General features: G+C 42.5%; 1 long non-coding RNA gene across 1 annotated transcript; it reads right to left on the bottom strand.

The window, feature by feature from the left end:
- Positions 1 to 1,685: 1,685 nt before the first annotated feature.
- Positions 1,686 to 2,701, bottom strand: LOC124096080 (uncharacterized). The gene is made up of 2 exons (XR_006852777.2): positions 2,064 to 2,701; positions 1,686 to 1,991 (listed from the first exon to the last, which is right to left on the bottom strand). It is a non-coding gene; the product is annotated as an uncharacterized LOC124096080 (long non-coding RNA).
- Positions 2,702 to 12,276: the final 9,575 nt, after the last annotated feature.

The following is a 12,276-nucleotide window of genomic DNA, read 5'->3' as shown; positions in this document are numbered from 1 at the left end:
TCATCCCTGTTTGAGAGGCAAAGCTTCTATCTTTAGTTGTTCAATAAGTCATTAAGTACCCCCACCCCACACACACACACACACAGTTTGAGTCAGGTTTTGCACCACAATACAGATAGCAGAAAAAAATTGGTACTATATTCATTCACACACACACCTGAAGAAACACCTCAGTATGCTAAACCCCCTCAAGGATGGAAAAATCATAAAAATCATTTCTGAGGTATGAGACTGCTGAAGATGATTTCAGCAAATTTGCCTAGCCTCTTAATGCATCAGAATGTGGAAATGTGCCTAGCCTTAAACTGCAGTCACGGGCTTCTCTCTCTTACCTGCTGATGCTAGGCTGGCTAGGTCATGGATTTTGTTTATGCCCTAATTGTAAGCATACATGAGCAGGAGATACGTCTCAGAATTTACTTCTATGCTTGCCTTTTAATTTCTTCCCATTTTTTCTTCTTAGACACTATAACTATTTATACCTCTTGAATTGCCTCCTTTGCTTACAAATTCTTTGCTTTACTATCTGCTAATGCAACTTCTGTTCAATCCTGTATCACCATTTTAGGTGCACAATAAGTCATTGTGAACTGGGTTTGGAAGCTACCTGCATAATTACATCCTGTGATTTATATTGACTCCTGGGTCTTATTTGACACCTAGCTATGAACCATTTTTGTTTTCACTGTGATCTTAGGTTCCTTTCTTACTGCTTGAATGTAGTCTTCCTCATTTTAACATGGCAATCCATAACAAAATAACATGATTCCAGAAAATAATCAGCAGGGTAGGAACTTTATGTGTTGGGAAGTGTTTAAGATCAGGGTGGAACATGAAAGTCTTATGGTAAACTTTACAGTAAATGTTAGGAAATTCTTCCCAGGTTTTGTTTATTTTCTAGTCTCATTATATATTCCTTCCCATCTCAGAACATGTTTGTAAACTTTACTCTTAATTAGGACACAGTGCTTTATTTAATTTTACCCTCTGTGTATTTGCTATGTTGGATTCTGTATACAAGTTTTCTTTTAAACTTGGATTTGCAGGAAGATGAAAAAAAAAAAAAAAAAAACCAGCTTTAGCCTGGTGGCACAGGGCTATAATCCCAGTAACACAGGAGGCTGAAGCAAGAGGATCATGAGTTCAAAGCCAGCCTCAGCAATTTATTTATGTATTTATTTATTTTTGGTGGGGGGTACTAGGGATTGAATTTAAGGGCACTCAACCACTGAGCCACATCCCAGCTCTATTTTGTATTTTATTTAGAGACAAGGTCTCACTGAGTTGCTTAGGGCCTCACTATTGCTGAGGCTGGCTTTGAACTCGTGATCCTCCTCCCTCAGCCCCCCCAAGCTGCCAGGATTACAGATGTGTGTCACTGTGCCCAGCCAGCCTCAGCAATTTAGCAAGGTTCTAAGTAGCTTAGTGAGATCCTGTCTCAAAATAAAATATAAGACACTGGATTGTGGCTCAGTGGTAGAGTGCTTGCCTTGCACATGTAAGGCCCTGGGTTAGATCCTCAGCACCACATATAAATAAACAAATAAAATAAAGATATATATATTATATATACATACACACACACACACACATACATACATAAAATATATATACACATCAAAAGGGCTGGGTTTGTGGCTCAGTGTCCCTGGATTCAATCCCCAGTACCAAAAAACAACAACAAAAAAAAGAGAACAGCTTTATTCAGATACAACTAACATAACATACAAGTCACTTGTTTAAAGTGAGCCATTCAATGGTTCTTAGTAATTTTTAGTTATGCAATCATGACCACAATCAATATTAGAACATTGAAAGAGTTTTGAGCAGAGGAGCACACAGGATCCTGTCCAGCAAACAGTGGGGAAGGAGCCCTGTGGAGACAATGCAGTGTCCTGTGGGAGAGGCCGGTCATGATGACTAGAGGGCTCCTTGCTTGGGCAGTGGAACTGTGGCTGCTGTTGTAGACCTGGGGGACCTCAAGGAGGAGCCTGGGGGCAGGAGGAGAAGAAAGGTGAACTTGTGCCTGAGGATGTGCCTGGGAAGCAGGGAGGTGCATTCACCTGAAGGCCAGGAGAAAGCTGAGCAGGTGCTCCACCTCAGGGCTGGTCCGCATGTGTGTCACCCTGAGGTCAAGGCCATGGCAAGGCCTCCTGCTCCTCAATCCATGAGGAAGCACTGTTCCCGAGGAAGCAGGAAGCCACAACGGAGCTGGAGGCAGGAGGCGGGGCAGGAGGCAAACCAGGAGCAGGCAGTACCCAGAAGCCCAGGCTCCAGGAAACACTGGTGCCATCACTGCCCAGGCAAGAGCCTCTTCCTGTCTTCCCCCTCCGCCCTGTGTCTTCCCCAGAGAGTGGAGAGGACAAAGTCCAGACTCCAGGCCCACAGGAACAGGAGAGGGGAGGCCTAGACCTAGGGCTTTATTCTTGGCTGTGTGACCAGGGCCTTCAACATTCCATCCCCTGCCTTCAAAAGTCTAAAAGCTAAACCAGGCCTGGGAGTGTACGTCAGGGTCCTGATCCAGGGCCTTCCGTTCTGTCCCTCTGTCCCTCTGTTCCTGGCCAGTGTGGGCAGCTGTGCTAAGTCCCAAGGCAACAGGTTTGGATCTCCCATTCTTTCCTCCTCGTTCCTCCTTCTCCTAGATTTTCCTGGCTCTATTTGCTTGTTTAGGTTTTCAATGTAAACTTTGTCTTGTTCCAAAAAAAAAAAAAAAAAAAAAAAGAGAGAAAGAAACCCTTGGTGTTTTTGTTTGGATCCTGTTCACTTTGTAAACTCCCTTCAAAAGAAGTGACGTCCGAATGATGTTGAGTCTCCCTGTCCAGGAACCCAGCAGGTCTTCCTGGTCTCCTGTCCTTTGGGAACGTCTCAAAGTCTTCCTCATAAACCTTTGGCTTGTCTTTTGTGATGTTTGTTCCCAGATATGTAGTCTTCTTTGTTGATGTTTTAAATCAGAACTTCTCTCACATCCTGTTGTCTGGCTGGCTGTTTTCTGTGTGTGGAAGGGTATTGATTTCTTTTTTTTCTTTTTTTTTTTTTTTAACATTTATTTTTTTTTTTTTTTAAGTTTTCGGCGGGCACAACATCTTTGTTTGTATGTGGTGCTGAGGATCGAACCCGGGCCGCACGCATGCCAGGCGAGCGTGCTACCACTTGAGCCAATCCCTAGCCCCTGGGTATTGATTTCTTACTCCCCGGCTAAATCATCTGACTGTACTGGTTTGGTGGTTGATCTCACATAGACAAAATTGTAAGTAAACATCATGTTTAAGCTCTTCAACTAGATGAGCTCCAGGAAGCTTTCTCTACTGCTTGTATTTATTGGGGGGAGGGGGCAGCAGTACTGGGGATTGAACTCAGAGGCACTCAAACACTGAGCCACATCCTCAGTCCTATTTTGTATTTTATTTAGAGACAGGGTCTCACTAAGTTGCTTAGCACCCCGCCATTACTGAAGCTGGCTTTGAACTCATGATCCTCCTGTCTCAGGCTCCTGAGCAGATAGAATTACAGGCATGTGCCACCACACCCAGCTCTCCACTGCTTGTAGCCCTTCTTGTACCACCAAGATGTCATTAAGGGAGTGAATAACTGCTGCTAAGAGACAGCACTTTGTCTCAGTGTGGATGACTGCTTATTCCTATAAGTAAATCTATTTAAATCTGTCAAAAAAGTCTTACTTGAACAAAATTTAAAGCATTTTTTTAGCTTGACACAGTAGTACACAACCAAAATCCCAGCAACTCAGGGGGCTGAGACAGGAGGATTGCAAATTCAAAGCCAGCCTCAGCAACTTAGTGAGATCCTGTCTCAAAAAATTAAAAGGAGTGGGAATGTGGCTCAGTGAGAGAGCACCCCTGGGTGCAATCCACAGTACAGACAAAACTTTTTTTTTTTTTTTTTTGGAGGAAGGGCTATGAGTCTTTTGCCAACACTCTCTGACTGATGTTTATTCCTCTCAGTTCTGGAGGCTGGGAAGTCCAAGGTCAAGGTGTCAGTAGACCCAGTTCTTTTTCTTTTCCTTTCCTTTTATTTCATTTATTTGTTTGTTTGGTTTTTGGAATCCAGGTTATTCTAAGTCCTTAGGGCCTTGCTCAGTTGCTGAGGTGGATCTCAAATTTGTGATCCTCCTCTCTACATCTTCCATGTCCTTGGGATGACAACTGTGTAACATTGTGCCAGGCAAGACTCAGTTCTTGGTGAGGGCTCTCTTCCTGGCTTGCACATAGCTGCTTTCTTATCATGTCCTCACATAGCAGAGAGCAGAGGTGAGGGAGAGGAAGAGGAAATGAAGGCACTCTTCCTCTTCTAATGAGTGCACTTATCTCATTATGAAGTCCCCACCATCATGATCTCATCTAACCCCATTTAACACTCAAAGGTCCCACCTCCTAATACAATCTCATTGGGTATTAGGGCTTCATCATTAAATTTTTTTTTTTTTTTTTTTTGGTACTGGGATTGAACCCAAGGGTGCTTTACCACTGAGCTACAACCCCAGTCTTTTATTTTTTACTTTGAGACAGGGTTTTATCAAGTTGCTTAGGGCCTTGCTAAATTGCTGGCCTCAAATTTGTAAATCCTCCAGCCTCAGTCTTCTGAGTCGCTGGGATTACAGTCATGCTTCACCACATAAATTCAGGGCAAGTTTGGCAATTTAGCAAGACCCTGTATCAAAATAAAATTTTAAAAAGAAATAAAAATTTTAAAAAGGATTGGGGATATAGCTCTATGGTAGAGTGCTCTGGGTTCACTCCCCAGTACTGCTATATACATACATACATACATCTTATCTAGTATCTCTGGATAAAAATCCCCCATTCTTTCTCTTGAAAGAGGTAGGATAGGAGAAATAAGAATGGGTAGAAAGGAGCCAGGTGCGGTGGAGCACGCCTGCAATCCAAGTGGCTCGGAGGCTGAGACAGGATTGAGAGTTCCAAGTCAGCTGAGCAGCTCAGGGAGACCCTGTCTCTAAATGAAATACGAAATAGTGCTGGGGATGTGGCTCAGTGGCTGAGTGCCCCTGAGTTCAAGCCCCAGTACCACCCCCCCAAAAAAAAGAAAGAATGGGTAGAAAAGACTAATAGGGAGGGAAGAGAAACTAATCGTAAATCTAAGAAGCTCCACGACCACCTTTGTCTTCTCCCCAGGCCTGTTTCCCACCAGACAGAAAGTCTTTAAAGAGCCCTTGAATCTGAGTCTGGTGCCTCTAGGTGGTTAATGACTGCACACATTTCTGGCTTATACAACCTATTTTCTTTAGACTAAAAAAGCCAAGGGAGGGCTGAGATTTTGGCTCAGTTGGCAGAGCACTTTCCTGGCACATGTGAGGCACTAGGTTCAATCCTTGGCACCATATAAAAATAAAATAAAGGCACTGTGTCCATATACTAGAAAAAAAAATTTTTTTAAAGAAAAGCCAAGGGAAAAATACCATTAGATATTGATGGGCATATTCCAAAGTTATCCATTGACTGGATGACATCAACCTAGAGATCTGAAAGATGACAACCAGGTCATTGTGACCCACCCTAAGCTTCATGACTAAGAAAACTGAGTTCACCAGGTTGATATCACCTTCCTTCCCACTCAGGTTCAGGATTCACGATTTACCAAATTTTCTTTAAAAGAAGAGCCTAGGGCTGGGGATAGAGCTCACTTGGTAGAGTGCTTGTCTCATATGCACAAGGCCCTGGGTTCAATACCCAGCACAAAGAATAAGAAAGACATTCTGTCCATCTACAACAATGAAAAATATTGAAAGTAAGAAGAAGAAAAGAGCCTAGCCATGCACAGTAGCCCCAGAAATTTGGGAGCCTGAGGCAGGAGGATCACGAGTTCAAAGCCAACCTCAGCAATGGCAAGGTGCTAAACAACTCGGTTAGACCCCGTCTAAACAACTCAGTGAGACCCTGTCTCTAAATAGAAAATACAAAATAGGGCTGAGGATGTGGCTCAGTGCAAATGCCCCTGAATTCAATCCCTGGTACCAAAATAAATAAATAAGAGTCTAGCCAAGCATGGTGTTGCTCACCTGTAATCCCAGCCATTTGGGAGGCTATAGCAGGAGGGTTGCCAAGTCCAAGGCCAGCCTCAGCAATTTAATGAGACCCTAAGCAACTTACGGAGACCCCATCTCAAAATAAAAAATAAAAGGGCTGAGGATGTGGCTCAGTGGTTAAGCGTCCCTGGGTTCAATCTCTGATAGCACAACAAATACATAAATAAGAGTCTGAGAGCCACAAGCACACCATGCTTTAGCCCCTGCACTCCTTCTCTCTTGAAGTACATATTCTGCTCTATTGTTTGCTTTCCTGAATAAATTTCCCTACTTTCTTGAATAAATATTTGTGCCTTTTTTGACATGTCCTGAAATTTCTTTCGGCGGCTTAAGAACCTACCAGGACTGGGCTGAGGTCCTTCTTCTGCCTTCGGGGGTTTCTCTCAGACCTCTATCAGGTGATATTTCCATCCTTCCTCCCTCTGGAGCTCCTGCTGCTTTGGACAGCTAACAACTCTTTTTGGCAGGGGAGTGGGGGTACCAGAGTACTGAGGGTTTAACCCAGGGGTGCTTAACCACTGAGTCTCATCCTTTTTCTTTTTTATTTCGAGACAGGGTCTTGCTTAATTGGTTAGGGCCTTGCTAAGTTGCTGAAGCTGACTTCAAACTTGCGATCCTCCTGCCTCAGTTTCTTGAGTTGCTGAGATTACAGGTGTGCCCAACTGTGCCTGCCCTGTCTTGGACTTGGATGAATTTAAACCAATATTACTGTGGAACTCTGCTACTTTTTTGGCAGCTCAATCTAATCCTGATATACTGTCATTCATGCCTGTCCCCCAAGAAGTCAATGCCCACATCACTTTTGTCTCTGAAATCCAAGGTCCTCTCCAGCATGTATATCCCCACCTCAGAGGTGAACAAAGGAAAAACATCCAAGGATGCCCCCGCAGTTTTTCTCTGTTCAGCTCTCCTATGCACAGAATTCTTTCTACTCCCACATTCCCTTGCCTATAAATACCTCCATGGGCAGAGGCGGATGCAGAAAAGGAAGTCATGTCACTCTGAGCCATGTGGGGTACTGTGTCACCCATCCGTGCCTTCCCAGTGTCTACTGAATATTTTCAGTATTGCCTGCCTTAGGTGCTGGAAACAGAAATATGAATAAGGAAGTTACAAAATACCAACCTTCAGGAACTCCCGAGTCAGGGGTGGGTCAAGGTGAGCAGAGGAGACCTCATATTTGGACAGTTCAGAAGAGGTTTCAAAGAAAGGGTGACTTCAGAGCTAAGGTGCTAAGAAAGAAGGTAAAGTAGTACATGAAAAGTACATGGGCATCCAAAAAAATAGAAAATGACGCACATTGACAAGGACGTGCAGGAATCAGAAGCCTGTGCAGGGCTGGGGGAATGTGAAACGTTGCAGCTACTTTGGAAAACAATTTGGTGGTTCCTCTACATGCTAAACAGAATTCCCACTAACCCAACATTCCACTCCCCAGTATCTACTGAAATAACTGAAATAGGGTGTGGTGATGCACATCTATTATCCCATCTCCTCCTCGGGAGGCCAAGGCAGGAGGATTGCAAGTTTGAGGCCATGGAAATGTGGTTCAGTGGTAGAACAATTGCCTGGAAAGTTGAAGGCCAGCCTGGGCAACTTTTTGAAAACTTCAGCAACTTGGCCAGACCATGTTTTTTTTTTTTTTTTTTTTTTTAATTGTTGATAGATCTTTATTTTATTTATTTACACGTGGTGCTGAGAATCGAACCCAGTGCCTCACACATACCAGGTAAGTGTGCTATGGCTGAGGTTGAGCCCCAGCCACCAGACCATGTCTTAAAGCAAAAAATTTTTAAAAAAAAAGGGACTGGGGATGTAGTTCAGTGGTAGAGTACTTGACTAGCATGCACAAGGCCCTGGATTCAATTCCCTATACTGCAAAAGAGAAAGAAGGAAGAAAGAGAGAGAGAAATAAAGAAAGAAAAAGGAAGGATAAATGTTGTATGATTGCAATTTACATGAAATATCTAGAATAGGTAAATCTATAGAGACCAAAAGTAGGTGAAAGGTTAGGAGAGAACGGAGGAAGGAGAGAATGGGAAGTTATTGCTTAATGGGTAGTTTCTATTTGGGGTCATGAAAAAGTCTAATAGTGGTTTAAAAAAATATTGGGCTAGGGTCATACTCAGTGGTAGAGTGCTTACCTGGCATGTGTGAGGCACTGGGTTCAATTCTCAGCACCACATATAAATAAATAAAGGTCCATAAACAACTAAAAAAATATTTTAAAAATAGTGGTGTTCATTGCAACATTATGAATGGAATTAATGCCACTGGATTGTAATTTTGATTTCATGGATTGATTTATTTGCAGTACTAGAGATTAAACCAGGGGCATTTTTCCATTGAGCTATATTTCCCCACATCGGAAGCCCTTTTTAAAAAAATATATATTGGGGCTGGAGATATGGCTCAAGTAGTAGTGCGCTCACCTGGTATGCATGAGGCACTGGGTTTGATCCTCAGCACCACATAAAAATAAAAAATAAAGATATTGTGTCCATCTAAAGCTAAAGAATAAATATTTAAAATATATATATATATATATATATATATATTTAATTTTTTTATTTGTTTATGTATATATGTGTTTTGGTACTAAACATTGACTCCAGGAGTTACATCCCCAGCATTTTTATTTTTTATTTTGAGACAGGATCTCACTAAATTACTAAGGATCTTGCTAAATTGCTGAGACTGGTCTCAAATTTGTGCTCCTCCTACCCAACCTTCCGAGTCGATGGCATTACAGTTCTGCACCATCACACCAGTTTTTGCAATTTTTTTTTTTTGTGTGTGTGTGTGCCAGGGATAAAACTCTGGGGGCTAATCACTGAGCAGCATTCCCAGTCCTTTTTATATTTTATTTATTTAAAAAAAATTTTTTTTAGTTGTAGGTAGACACGATCTATCTATCTATCTATTTATTATGTGGTATTGAGGATAGAACCCAGTGCTCAATGAATGCTAGGCAAGCGGTCTGCCACTGAGCCACAACCCCAGTCCCTCTTTTTATATTTTCTTAGAGACAGGATCTCACTAAGTTGCTTAGGAGTCGATAAATTGCTGGGACTGGCTTTGAACCCCCAACCATTCTGCCTCAGGCTCCTAAGCCTACGTGCCTGACTATACAAACATTTTTGTAGAGATGTTTTCATTTCTTGTGGATAAATACGTAGAAGTAGAATTATTGGATCATAGATGTACATATTATTAACTGCATAAGAAATTGCCTGACCTTTGCCCAAACTGTGTCATATTATATTCCCTAGCTGCTTAATATTCTTGCTAGGGTAGACATGGTGGCACAAGCCTCTAATCCCAGTGACGCAGGAGGCCAAGGCAAGAGGATCACAAAGATTGGATTTGAGACCCCTCCACCTGCTGCATCTTTTATCTTGAAGTAGAGTTGATTTAGCTGGTCCCATTCCCTAAGTTTTCTTTCTGAAGAATGAAACTTTCTCAGATTGAAGAATCTGGATTGCTCAAAACTATAGAGGAGGCTGGACGTGGTGGTGCACACCTGTCATCCCAGCAGCTCAGGAGGCTGAGGCAGGAGGGCTGGGGATGTGGTAAAGCACCAGGGATTCAATCCCCCAGTACCAATAAATAAAACAAAACAAAGCAAAAGTCAATTAAAAAAGACTATAGAGCAATTGCCCTAGAACTTTCTTATTGTAGACAGTTTAATTACAGTTGTAGGGAGGTTTATGGTGGGGATGTGCTCAGGGGTGGAACCACTGTGCCTCTTCTGCCACCCACACTCAGCTCCCACTGCAGCTCTTTCCCTTACTCATCTCTCCCAGGGACTTCTGGCCTCTGTGGCTAGCTTGGGATGACACTTCATATGCACTGTGGCACCCAGATAATTTGATTCTGCCTGCTTTTTCATTTCCAGTAGAAAGCAAATTCTTTCTTTGAATTGGTTTATTTTCTTGATGCACTTACAGTTATTTGTCTCTTTGGTTGACTTTAGATCAAAACTAAAAATATTTATCTAGAGTATGAATTTAGGGGCTGGGGTTGTGCTCAGTGGTAGAACGCTTGCCTAGCTTGCCATGTATGAAGCACAGGGTTCAATTCTCAGCACCACATATAAATAAATGAATAATTTTTTTCTTTTTTTTTTAAAGAGAGAGAGAGAGAGAGAGAGAGAGAGAGAGAGAATTTTAATATTTATTTTTTAGTTTTTTCGGTGGACACAACATCTTTGTTTGTATGTGGTGCTGAGGATCGAACCCGGGCCGCACGCATGCCAGGCAAGCGCGCTACCGCTTGAGCCACATCCCCAGCCCATGAATAATTTTTAAAAAGTGTGAATTCAGCCAGATACAGTGGTGCACACCTGGAATCCCAGTGGTTTGAGAGGCTGAGGCAGGAGGATGATGAGTTCAAAGCCAGCCTCAGCAATTTAGCGAGACCTGTCTCAAAAAAATTTAAAAAAGGACTGGGGATGTAACTTCGTCCCTGGTGTTGAACTCTGGGTTCAATCCCTGGTTACTGACCCATCCCCAAGAAAAAGAGTGTAAATTACATGTATGGGTTAATAGGAACCAGAGAAATGCTACCTACAAGAGTGCTGGGACTTCCTTTCCATCTTTATTACCACCATCCTTATTATATCATAGTTAGAATTTCGTAAGAGAGAGTGGGGCACAGTATCGGCTCCCAAAATGTCTTTATTAATTAGACCCAATTATTTCACTTTTGTTAATACCCTCCTTTTATACTTTGTCCAAAGTATAAAAAATTATATGTACAAAGATTTTCCAAATGGTATTCCTTTTAATTTTTTCTGTACCAAGGATTGAACCCAGGGATACTTACTCACTGAGCCCCAGCCCCAGCCTTTTTTTAGCCGGGGGTGAGGGGAATACCAGGGATTGAACTCAGGGGCACTCAACCTCTGGGCCACATCCCCAGCCCTATTTTATATTTTATTTAGAGACAGGGTCTCACTGAGTTGCTTAGTGCCTTGCTTTTGCTGAAGCTGTCTTTAAACTCGCGATCCTCTTGTCTCAGACTCCTAAGCTACTGGGATTCCAGATGTGCACCACAACGCCCAGCAGCCCTAGCCTTTTTTCATTGTTTTAGTTTGAGACAGGGTCTCTCTAAGTTGTTGAGGCTGGTTTTGAACTTGCAATCCTCCTGCCTTTGCCTCCTGAGCTGCTGAGACTACAGGCTTACACCATGGCACCCTGTCTAAATGGTATTGCTTTTATAGCCCAAATGCTGAACCACTTAAAGTTTAGGGCAGGAGTCAGTCACACAGAAAGTAATGGGCCAGAAAGTAAATACTTTAGGCTTTGCAGGCCATACTGTCTCTGTCACAGCTTTTCAACACTGGAGTTTTGTACCATGAAAGCAGCCATATGTAAGCAAACGGGCATGGCTATGTTCCAGTAAAACTATATGTACAAATGCAGAGCTATAGTTTGTCATACCCTGGTCTAGGTAAATAGTCAATAAACAGATCCATGAAGAGTGCATTATATACTCATTAAAAATTAGTAATCAATATTGTGAAAAACATGAGAAAGTATTATAGTAAGCAAAAAATTGTGAGAATGCAAAAGTATATGAATGAATGTGATCATGGGGGCAAATTTTAACACACTAAGCATATAATAAAAAGTTGACAAAGTGTCTGGGTGCAGGCTCACACGCCTATAATCCCAGCAGCTTGGGAGGCTGAGGCAAAAAAAAGGGCTGGCGCTGGGGCTCAGTGGATAAGTACCCCTGGCTTCAATCTCTGGTACAGGGATTCTGAGTTCAAAGCCAGCTTCAGTAACTTAGCAAGGCCCTAAGCAACTCAGTGAGACCCTGTCTCTAAATAGAATAACAAAAAGGGCTGGGGGGCTGGAGATGTGGCTCCAGTGGTAACGCGCTCGCCTGGCATGCGTGGGGTGCTTTGTTCGATCCTCAGCACCACATAAAATAAAATAAAATTGTTGTGTCCACCGAAAACTGAAAAATAAATATTAAAAAATATTCTCTCTCTCTCTCTCCCCCTCTCTCTCCCCCCGACCTCTCTCTCTTTAAAAAAAAAGGGGGGGCTGGGATGTGACTCAGTGGTTAAGCACCACTAGTTTCAATCCCTGCTACAAAAAAAATAATAATAATAACAAAGTAAATCAAATTACTAACAGTGGTTATAGTAAGATGGCAGAGCAATAAATGGACGGCTTTATGTTTCCTCCAAATTTCAGTTCAATCCC

Source organism: Marmota monax, unplaced genomic scaffold (assembly GCF_021218885.2).
Source record: "Marmota monax isolate L192 unplaced genomic scaffold, Marmota_monax_Labrador192_F-V1.1 WCK01_AAM20220418_F8-fsc00292, whole genome shotgun sequence".
Classification (NCBI taxonomy): domain Eukaryota; kingdom Metazoa; phylum Chordata; class Mammalia; order Rodentia; family Sciuridae; genus Marmota; species Marmota monax.
The sequence above is the reverse complement of the archived record's forward strand: the minus strand, read 5'-3'. Positions and strand labels throughout refer to the sequence as shown.